The following is a 12,299-nucleotide window of genomic DNA, read 5'->3' on the forward strand; positions in this document are numbered from 1 at the left end:
AATTATAAGGTTTTTCGCTGCAAGGCTAATCAAATTGTTCCAAAATGTTTTAGCACGTAAATATTTTCAAGTGAATTGGTTTTGTTTTTAGATACAAAATTAAACTCTAATTTCGAAAAGTCACAGTGTTTTTCAAAAGAGTAGTTCAATTGAATTTTCCTTCCGCTGAAGTGGTTACCATCAGATCAAACAATTGTCTCTTTTTGCATAAGCGTTATAACCTCTAGAATCTGATCATAATGTGTACGCCGAGTGTGGGGTGTTACAAACAATGCAAGTGGTTGCCTTGATTTCAATGTCATTAGAAGGTGCTGGTACTGGTGTTGTACTATCATTACTAGATTTAGGGCTATCACTATTAGCAACATCACCTGTGTTTTTAGGGTTAGGAAAAGGGAGTCAAAAACTTCATCAGTGGCAGTTGGTGCAGGAGGGGATGAGACCTCCTCAAGAGACTCAACCTCAGAAGATTATCCTTTGTTGGTGCTAGGGTTGTTCCTTTTACTAGGGCTAAGGGAAGAGGAGACAATGCAAGTGGTTGCCTTGATTTCAATGGCATTAGAAGATGCTGGTGCTGGTGCTGTACTATCATTACTAGATTTAGGGCTATCACTATCAGCGACATCACCTGTGTTTTTAGGACTAGGAGAAGGGAGTCAAAAACTTCATCAGTGGCAGTCGGTGAAGGAGGGGATGAGACCTCCTCAAGAGACTTAACCTCAGAAGAGTATCCTTTGTTGGCACTAGGGTTGTCGCTTTTACTAGGGCTAAGGCAAAAGGAGCTTAAAGTAGATGGCAACTTCGAAGGTGAAGATGCCTTGGAAGGTACTGGTGAAGGCGACGATTCGATAGCAAATGCCCCAACAAAAACCATGAAAACAAGTGCAACAACAAAAATAAGATCTTGGGATGCCATCTTTTACTTTTGCTTATTTCATGATCTCTCAAATGTTGAGTTTCCATGAGTAAAGTGATTTGTATGGTTGAAATTATCTATAATTTGCTTTCTTGTATGGTAGATCATGGGCGAATAGATCACTTGTAGACCTGTTTAAGGTTTTTTTTTTCTTAAATATCTCTAGGCCTAAAAGAGCGTCTAGTATTTTGGGGGGGGAATTGGGTTTAGCTTCAATATTCAAGTTTCCAACATGGTCAGACCATTTTTTCAATTTTATAATTTTTTTCTTTCTTTCATTCTATAGCCCTTGAAGCTTTTTGTTTAAATCTACTAATCCTCCCTTTTCTTTTGCTAAAATATTTGGTCTGTAATACCTCTCATCTGATCTGATTACAGGGTTTGAGGTATAGGATGTCGCATTCATTGTTGGAGAAACTTCTTTCAATTATATAGTAACATAATCATTCAAATATAAAATTATAAGTTAAACACATTTGCAGTATACTACATAATCAAATTTTGCGTCTTTATCTAGTTTACGATAGCTCTTTTGTTGACCTGAGCATGAAATAGGACCAAACTGTAAAGTTTCAAAATCTCAGGACCAATGTCATGATGTCACTTCCTCTAAGTCGTGACGTCGGCAAAAAATTATTCACGTTGTGACTTCAGGCCACTCAAGATTGTGACATGAGTCATGTCAGCTGATGATATGAGCATGTAACAGTCCAAACCCAGCCTAGATGTTATGGCCGAATCTGGAGATATCACAAAGAATGATTTTGAAACCAGAGTTAATTCGATTAAAGCTTTGTAATCTTATTCGTTAAAAACTATTACTAAAAATGTTATTTAAGCAGTTTATTGTCAAAACATAATTTATGGCGAAAGTCTTGGAAATCGTTATATTTAATAACCTCGTTCATATTTTCAAAAATAGTTGTTTTAGTAAAAACCATGTTTAGCCAACCGTCGTAAATAAAAGAAAATCTTGTCAAAATCCAAATATGAAAATAAATTCAAATAGTTTGGAGAGTCCATAAATTAAAAAGCTTCCAGAAAACATTCCATAATTAAATAAGTAAATATCATAATGTCAAGCAGTATGAACTCGTGGTCATCACGAGGCTTCGTCACACCAATCCGCCTAAGTCTCTGGATTACCTGAACGGAACAGACAAACAGATCTGAGTTTTCGTAAACTTAGTGTGTAACCCATCAAAATTAGACATGCTTTTCATATAGATATCACACACACAGTCAGATTCAAATTCATATTCGAGCTTAAGTCCTTACAGATACAGACACAAATATCAGAATCAAATATGTAGGATAGATATATAGAATCCTTACCCCATTCTCTACTCACCAACTCCGACCATCCCATCACACCATGTGGGGTTAAAAACACCCATCCATCCCTACACATGATATTGTGTCATTATGACACATATCAGATAATATGCAGCCAAGCTACTAGAATATAGGCGAAGGTCGCCATACAGAACACTTCCTCCACATATACAAAACCCATCCCAGTCACAGATACAGTAATCCCATGCAAAACATGCTCGTAAACGGATGTCATCTAAAAATAAGTAACAGAATAATCAGGCATGCATAACAATGTCCAACTCAGAACAAAATATCAGATCTCACATAATTGTAGGGTTTGGTTAGCCCTTACCGACCCTACGGTAGGCCCATAGTTGATCGGAACGATCCGTGCGGCCCTAGGGAATATTACAGAATTATAAGCCCACATGCCCAGATTGGCCTTGCTCGTGTGGCCTACACGGCCTGGCCCAAAACCACATGCCCGTGTGGGCCCACATGCCCAACTTGGCCTAGCTCGTTTGATCCATACGACAACACTCACACCATCACATGGCCATGTTTTGCGTACAACCATGCTCTTGTCAAACACACAGCCGTGTCTCACACACGGCCAGCCACACGACCGGGCACATGCCCATGTGACGTCGACAGAACGCAGCTTCAGCTTTTGTTGAAGCTCAGTTTTTTGTGTTTCGAGTACACACTTATTTTGGTTTTAATGCGAGAACACACCCGAGACCAGAAGAACCTAAAATCGACAAACCAAACTCTCAAAATCAGTTATAATTTACGATTAAAACAAAACCAAAAAACTGAAAATAGTCCAATTCAAGTGTTCAACACTTACCCCAATGCCCCAAACGATTTCAACTAAAATTCCGTAAGAGAATATCCCCTTTCCTCAGGATTCACTACTACCAAAAATCAATATCAACTAATGGAAAGAAAGGAATAACAATGATTTGAACAGTTTAAAATGGTTTCCCCCGTTCCACACGAAAAACATCCCTTAAACTTACTAAACCGTGCAAAAACACCTAAGAACTAAAAAAAAGGTCTGAAAGACAGGATTTCGATAGAATTTCAGAAGCAATGAAACAAAAAGAATTTTCCAGTCAATAGAAAAAGGAACGTCAAAGTTTGGGAGTCTAAAAGAGATAAAAAAAATAAAAAAGAATATATCCAAAACCCTCAAATTCCTCACTACTAACCTACTAAAAAAAACTTCTCACAATCCAACTCCACCAAGACTCTATCTGACAATAGAGCAAAAACAAACACCCTCGTTCACATAGGGATTCAAACACAAGACCTCTAACACAACAACCCCCTTATCACTCGAACCAGCAGACTCATTCTGATATGAATTGACAGACAATTTTATGTAAGCCCACTCCACAAAGGTAAGGCTTGGATCAAAAATAATAAAATTTGCTAAAAGTGGGACTTGAACCTAATACCTCTCACACATACCCAGAACACTTAACCACTGAAGTAGATACACACTTATGTCAGGTATTTACAGAAATAGAAATAAATTATTTAGGGCGTTACAGAGCAGCTCAGACCAATTCAAAGGCCATAATAGAGATGGTCTTAGTTTCCCTCAAGGCACAATCATGAGATCCAAATCCAAGGAACTAAAGTCAAACCTCAACTTATTCGTTCAAGACTTTATCACAAAAAAAATTGAGAAGAAGAGTTGAAGCTCAAAGACGATGGATTTTGGAGCAAGGATGAATTAGAAGGTATTAATTTTGTTTGTGGGCTTAAACTCCCAATCTATGATGACAAGGCCATGTGGAGAATGTTAACAAGCTTAGGCATTTCATTTCAATGACGCTAACCAATCCCACAAGCTAAGGTGTTTCATATTGGGTTTAGGTTCTAGGCTTAATTTTTATTATACATGAGCCTAATATTGTATTTATCAGCTCTTACTATTTTATTATTTTTAAGTATGAATTTTTTTATAATTATTAATCATTTTAAGATATTTGAGAGTTTTATGTTAATAAGAAAGCTTAGTTTAAAACTATTACTTGTTTAGATTAATTAGAGTTCTAGTATATTAAGAGTTTTATTAAGATTTATTTAGCTAGCCTATTTATCAGCCTTTGCATTGTACACAAATCAAACAATTGTTTTCATTAATAAAGTTTTCAACTTTAGGAGTTTTTTTCTTTGCGCAAGATTTCTTTCTTGTGATTTTTAGAATTATTTTTCTTCTCGATTTTTTTCAAGGAGTCGTGGGAATTCGTTCTTCATCCTTCAATTTGCCAAGGATTATGTAACACCCCAAACTCGGCCTGGTCGTTATGGTTGAATCTGACAGTGTCACATGTTAATGTGTTTGAAAACTGTAAATTGGGTTGAAACTGTAACTTTACTTCAAACATTTTTCGTCTAGAATCTTTTCACTATTACATATTAATTCCATTATCATGTTAATTAATCATTTGAAAGCTTTGAAAATGTTTATTCTATGTGGAAGCTTTTAAAACAGTTTGTGTATTCGTAAGTAATTTGTTAAAATGTTTGGTTCTTTTGAAAACTCGAGTTTTCCTAAAACTAGTACTTATAATCCATATCTAATAAAAATCCCAAATTTAAGAAAAATCCATAGAGGCCATATTTACAATAAAATTCCCAAACAAAATTTAAAATCATAATTAAGTACGAAACTAAGTCAAATAAGGTTGTGTGGCCACCGCTAAGTCCTCCGCCACACCGAGCCACCCACGCCTAGGGATTACCTTTATGGATAAATCAGAGGGGTGAGTTTATGAAAACTTAGTATGTAATCCTCATATAAAACAAGTAGACAAAATGTAGTCACAGTCTGGCCTTAGGCCCTTTCAGTATCAAATTCAGTTTCAGTTAGGGCCTTAGCCCATTTCAGTATCAACAACCAGTATAGTAACAGATATACAATCACAAAATTCCTACCCAACCAGCCTCTACACACCATCTCCGTCCAACCCTACACTCCATGTGGGGATATAATCAACCCACCCATCCCTACACTCCAAAAATTACCGAATGTGGCATAAAACAGTGGTTTGCAGTTGAGCTACCAGTAAATTAGGCCGGAGGCCTTTCAGTACACTTCCTCCGAACAATGCCAACCCCCAATCCAATGCAATGTAACATACAATAATAACTTGCTATATCATGGCAACAGTGCCTACAATATCAGTTCATTAAATATCATCATGCTTGCTAGCATGTAAATATATATATATCAGTCATACAGTCATTTCAGTCAATTAGGGGTCTAGGTAAGCTTATCGACCCTATAGTAGGTTCGCAGTCATCTCGGGCGACCCATGCAACCTTAGCAACAAAACAGTGGAGATAGGCTTACTGTAACACCCCAAACCCGGCCTAGACATTATGGCCGGATCCGACGTGCCACATCAAAAACGTTAAAAACAATTTTCCATTCTAAGTTCAGAAAATCGTACTTGATGTTCAAAGGATTAATTTATTAAGGGTTAAAGTGAATGGAAGCTGTGCACCAGGTAGGAAACCGAAAAAGAGGAGGTGAGTCCATCGGACTGCTTAAGTACCAAGCTCTTTCAGATCCAATCCTAGACATGCACACCGCCATTGCCACACTCCAACATCGTGTATTTCTTTAAGTTACCACTGTAATTATGTTCCTTTTAAAATAAAACATATTTAATTTTAGGAAAACGTTATCACAGTAGAAGACTTGTTCGAGATCATGTTACTTTGAAATTAGTTTATGTTTTTGGAAAACGAACCCTAGATTTAGCCCATTTTGATAGTTGATATAATTTAAGATCATCATGATAAGTTATAAATAAAACCCCCCAAAAAAATCATAAGCGGTCTTATTACATAACAAAACCCAAATCATCAAAGTAAAGAAAATTGAAGTCCAAATCACCAGAAGAAATCCATATTGCAGAACGAGTGGCCACTCCGAATCCCTCGCAGCTCCAAGCCCACTATGGTTGGGGATTACCTGCATGGATGAAGATAGGGGATGAGTTTGGGGAAACTCAATGTGTAAAATTAACCCAACCATAGCCCATATCAGCTCAAACCACAAAAACAGAATAAATTGGCCTTAGCCCAGAACAGTATACATAATTAAGCCCATAGGCCCATAACAGATCAGATCAGATATTTCATGTATATGCAGAACCCAACCCATAACCAACCACATACACCCCCTTACCAACCTTTCACCATTTGGGGAGACTACTCGACCCACCCAACTGCTACACGCCACAGAATTATGCAGCATGGCTGCCAGAACAGATAATGTGACAGAGCCACCAGATACAGATAATTGTGGCAGAACCACCAGAACAGATATATGTGGCAGAGCCACCAGATCAGATAATTGTGGCATAGCCACCAAGACGCTTCCTTCATAATATAACCCATGTCCCCATGCAACAAACATTAATTCATGGCATACATCATACAGATTTAAATCAACATGCTTTTCAGACAAAATTAACCCTAGGGGCATATTGGTCATTTACACCTAGGGGTATCATGGTAATTTTCCATACATAAGGGTATTGTAGTAATTTAGCTACTTTTAGGGTTTTCATGCATATCCTATCCATTTACGTACTATCAGAATACTTACCGCGCATACTTACCAAATTGAGCCCGTTGGCCCATGAACTCGATTTTTGGCCCATTAAGCCCAAGTTATCAAAATGCACGAAATCGCACGTACTGCAGTTTATTACCTTTAGAATACCAAACATACAAACCCAACTATCTTATGAGCATTCGCACACTCACAAATTCCCAAAATACCAACTTTCCAGTATTTCGGCTTTTCGGCTTTTGCCGATCTAGTCTATGAGAGGGTGTCAGTTACACACCTGTTTTATGACGATTTGCTGACAAGATCCACGCACGAACTGCCTACAATTATAATACTACCACGTTAATCTTACTACCGAAGTGAACTACATATTAACTTCTTACCATATTCGGCCAACAACACCTTAGGCCTTAGCGTTCCTACCTTTGCCGAAAATAGCGTCTCGATCCAGATCCGTTCGCTCCACTTGTCCAAGCCCTTGATCAACAGCCTCTTAACCACACTATTACCAAAATAATACTATTATCACAACCCTTTAGGGCTACAAGTCCTAAAAAACGACAACCTCCCTAACCTTTTAGGGATTCCGGCTTTTCTTAAAATATGCAAGATAGACTAAGTTGGAAAGACTTAAAACCGATTCTTTTAGTCAATGTTCCCTCTTAGTTCCTACTTGATTCTGATGCAGTTCTAAGCCCTCAAACGATAACAAAAGTTGATCCTTCAGTGATCTCAGTATTCGGCTATGTCCCTAAGATAGTGTGGGAGTTTCGACTTTTTGCAAAAGTGTAGAGAAAGATAAAATATGAGGTTTTTTACTTGTGGTATTGTCGACAGAAACCTAGGGTTTAGAGGGTGAGAGAATCGGCCAAAGATGATGAGAAAAATAAGAGATTTGGCTAGGGAAAAATCGGTACAAAAGGAGTCAAGTTTTCAGGATTTTGGGATTTGAGGCAATCGGCTATAGTTTTAAAAATAATGGAAGGAAGGTGGTATAGAGTAGAGTGGCTGAAGGATTCGGCTATGGGGAAAAGAAGAAGAAAGAATAAGTGGATGGAGAGAAGAGAAAAAGAAAAGAAGAGGAGAATAGTCAGGAAACGACACCACTTACCACTAATGCCTAATTTATACTGGCACTAACCCTAGCTGAAATTTGCCCCCTTAAGCATCCCTTGGCCGGCCAACTCTTGCTCTTCAAGAGTCCATCATTCGGACAACTCAGTTCACCCTAATCAGCTCCTAAATCCTCTCCCTGATCAACTCCTAAATCCTCTCCCTTATCAGCTCCTAAATTTTCTCCAGACAGACTTTCACTTTAGTTCCACTGCTTACCTTTTCTGTACATAAAAATTAATATCATTAATTTGCTTACCTTGTGACTCGAACCTTAGCCCTCCTTGGTCATCCACACGCCACCTCTAAAGCCCTTAAGTGGCGTCACATGCCATCTTACCACAGGCTTCCTTATGTCCTCTTTTACCAGTTAATACTTAAAAGCCCAGTTAACCAAAACCCCTTTTTCCCTATGGATTAAAATCACCTAAAATTACTGGATTTTAACCTAAGCTTGGGCCTTCTAGAGGCCCCCTATCATAATTAAACCTTCATCAAGCAGACAGAACACAAAATTTTAAATTTTACCAATCATTCACAGAATTCCCGAAAATTGGGGCGTTACACTTACACAACCATGTTGTAGGCCCGTATGGACCCACATGCCCGTGTGGCCCACATGACCCAAATTGGCCTTGGCTAGGTGGATCACACAGCCTGACCTAAAAATTCCACACGCCCATGTGGTTCGCACGTGTGGCCCACACAGCCTAATTCGGTCTGGCCCATGTATCGCACACTGCCTGTCTCGTCGATTATACGCCTATGTGGCATCAACAACCATATTTTTCAAATTTTTACCGAGTACCTTTTCAGCGTTGTGGTTACACACTTGCTTAGATTTTTACGCCAAAAAATCCTGAGCACTCCCGAAACCTAAAATCAGCAACATACACTTGATTAAATGATTAAACGATTAAACTATTGAATACATCCAAATCTCGAAACAAGGTATTCACTTTTAAGCGGTAAGCCATTACCTTAAATTGAGTAGCAGGAATACCCTGCCTTCAGAACGTTGACGAGCGATAAACATGTAACAACCGATTTAGACCCTAATCGAAACAGTGGTTTTTAGGACCATGAATCCGAGTCAGAAAAATATTTTAAAATTATTTTCTATGTTTATTATGTGTGAATTCATATCTGTGAAATTTTCGTGATTTAATTTTATCGTTTGGGTGTTCGATTAAATAAAAGGACTTAATCACGTAAAAAGAAAATTTGATGGTTTATAGTATAAGGGCCGAATTGTTAGTGGCTTTTTAAATTGAAGTATTTAAGTTGTAATTAGCCATTTGATTACTAGTAGGACGGTGGTAAGTATATACCATATGGTTTTATAATATTTTATTAAAGATATATATATGTGTGTGTAAATTAAATATTATTTTATATTAAGCTATAATATATATTATAAGGCATAAACGTGAAAGCCATACCATGTGCATTAGCTTATTGTTTGGATGGTAAAGGATATATATATTATATGATTTTATTATTATTTCATTAAGGGCATATGTGAAAACTAAAAATTGTAAGCTTTATAGTATAAAATATATTATAAAGTAAAATATGAGTGTGCATATGTTTTATTTCACCTATGCCGAAACAAAAGAAAAGAAAAAGAAAAAAGGGAAGCTTAGGTTCGGCCAACTCCCAAGCTCAAATCTAAGGTTCGTTCTTTGTCGGTTTTTGATAATTTTTACGTTTTGGAGATCGTTGCTTCGAGTACTTCAAAACCCATGCTTAAATTTTGAGTTGTGATGAATATTTTGAGTTATGCCATTGATGGAAGCTTGTGATTTTTATGGTTTGATAGTGAAATATGAAAGATAGGTGTTGGGTTAACATATTTTGTATTGGAATTTTTGATGGTTTTGAGTAATTAGGCTTAATTGCAAAAATAAAAATTTGAGGGACTAAAATATGAAATTGATGAAATATATGGACTTGTATGGGTATGAGTAAAATTCGGCTCAACATGGGTATATTGAAATTTTGTATATTTTGTGTTTTGTGTAATAGGGACTAAATTGTAAAAAGTGTAAATGTCAGGGGTAAAATGGTAATTTTCCCATTTATGTGTTTTTAGACTAAATTGAATGAAAATATGTCTAAATAAGCTTAATTTGAATATGTTTAGATCATGAATCAAAGAAATCGGATTTAGATCGGGGGAAAACAAAAGTTGTCGACTGTTTTGTTCCGTTTTACATTGTCCGAGGTAAGCTTATAAGCAAATAGATGTTGTATATTTTAATTATATGTGAATTATATATGCTGAAATGGAATAAGTATATATATGTATAAATTATCCGAATTTGTACAAGCTTGACAGCTATGTTTATGAATTCGTCTCGACCGAATTACAATGTTCGAAAGTCCCGTATGAACCTTAGGAATAGTTAGGATACATATGTCATGAAATAGGATTCTGATATATGTGTGCGAGTAAGACCATGGCATCAATATATGACTCCGATATATGTGTGTGAGTAAGACCCTGTTTGGGACAATGGCACCGATTTGTGGTTACATGTAAGACCACGTCTGGGATGTTGGCATTGTACGATATATGTGATTATCCGAGTGTCCTATCCGATTTTGAATGGTTCATCGGGCAAAGATAAGTTGTGATCGAACTTGTAAGACGAGATTATCTAGTTGATTTCTTATTTGAAAATAAGGTAAATTGGTCATTGGATATGTGATGCAAATTATATAAGTTGCTAATGTGAATATATATACATTGGTGAAGTATATTCGACCATATGTGATGTGTATGCATGTGATATTATATTTTGATTCATGATTATACGTATATGAGCGAAAATATATTTATCCTGTTAAATGTGGATTTGATGTATAGTATGTGCTTGATAAATGTATTTTACGATTATGGAAATGTACATGAAAATTGAAAACATGATTTGATTTTGTTATAACGAATTGAATTAGTTGGTTTTCTATTTAAAACAAGGTAAGTATGTGACTTGATACTTGTTTAAAACTATGTGTGATACAAATAAGGATTTCATGTGAACTTGGTAAGAACATTTGGCCTTTGATATTTAGATATATGTAAATATGATTATGCATATTCTATTCGGATAAATAAAAAATATATGTACTTCATGTTTTATTATGATTCTCAAGCTTGTTTATAAGAACATATGTATAAATGGTTATATATTGACTTATTAGCTTTGAAAGTTGAATAACATTGGTCAATTTGTTCATGTGGGTATTCAGCCTTGTGAATGTTATGGAATAAGTTTCAATTATGTACATATGTGATTATTGAATAATCAACCATTTATCTAATATATGTACATGAAATTATTTTGTGATATGTGAGCTTATGTAATTGTACGTATGGGAACTAAATTTATAAGGACTATTCGACTTTGAAAGTTAAATGATAATAGGTTAATTTGGCTATATGAGTATTCAGCCAAGGTGACATTAATAAATGAATATGTATACCTATATGAATATGTATTTGAAATATGAGCTTATAAGTGTTGGGATCTAAATGTGTTATGATAATTCAGTTTGATTTAGTTTAATTAAGCTGATAATTTTATTGAGTTGTTTATTTGCTTATGACTTACTAAGCTATGATAGCTTAATCTGTGTTTCCATATTTACTCGGTTTTATAGATTTTGAATTCAAGTTACGAATCCGGGAAAGATTAGAGGAGCTTATCACGCTATCGACTGTCTTTGGTATTTTATAAATTGCATTTTGGAACTATGGCATGTATAGGCTAGCATATGTTTTGGATAGGTTGGAAGTTATGTAAATGAGCCATGCGAAAATGGCTTAAATTTCCTTACTTAAATATGACTTTGTTTGGTTGTGGCTTAAGTCCATTTTAATTATTATGTTATGAATTTGGCATGGATAGTTTTTGTGATATCTATATTGTGCGTTGAAGTAGTTGATCATTGGGTTGTGCGTATAGTTGATTTGGTTATAGATTATGTATAGGTAAAAAAAATACGTATATGTGAGAAAGCGAGGTTCCTATAATTGCTTAGTGTTATTATATGAATGGAATTTATAAAATATTCAGCTATGCTTCGGGGTGGTTAAGGTTGCTGTTAGTACATGTGCTATAAGCTATATTTAGTACTTGGGAAATGGTATACTAATTTTGGCTCAGTACCGAAGTGAAACAATTAAGTTAAATACGCATGTATTTGAAGGAATTTTAAATGCTTAATTTTGGTGAGGATAGCTATATAATGTTTTGATCAAATAGTTACAAGTTGGATATGTTATTTGGATTTATTAATTTAGGTTACTTTGTGGTTCGGCAATTGCAAATAAAATAGGATATA

The sequence above is a fragment of the Gossypium hirsutum genome, chromosome A02, assembly GCF_007990345.1.
Source record: "Gossypium hirsutum isolate 1008001.06 chromosome A02, Gossypium_hirsutum_v2.1, whole genome shotgun sequence".
NCBI classification, from domain to species: domain Eukaryota; kingdom Viridiplantae; phylum Streptophyta; class Magnoliopsida; order Malvales; family Malvaceae; genus Gossypium; species Gossypium hirsutum.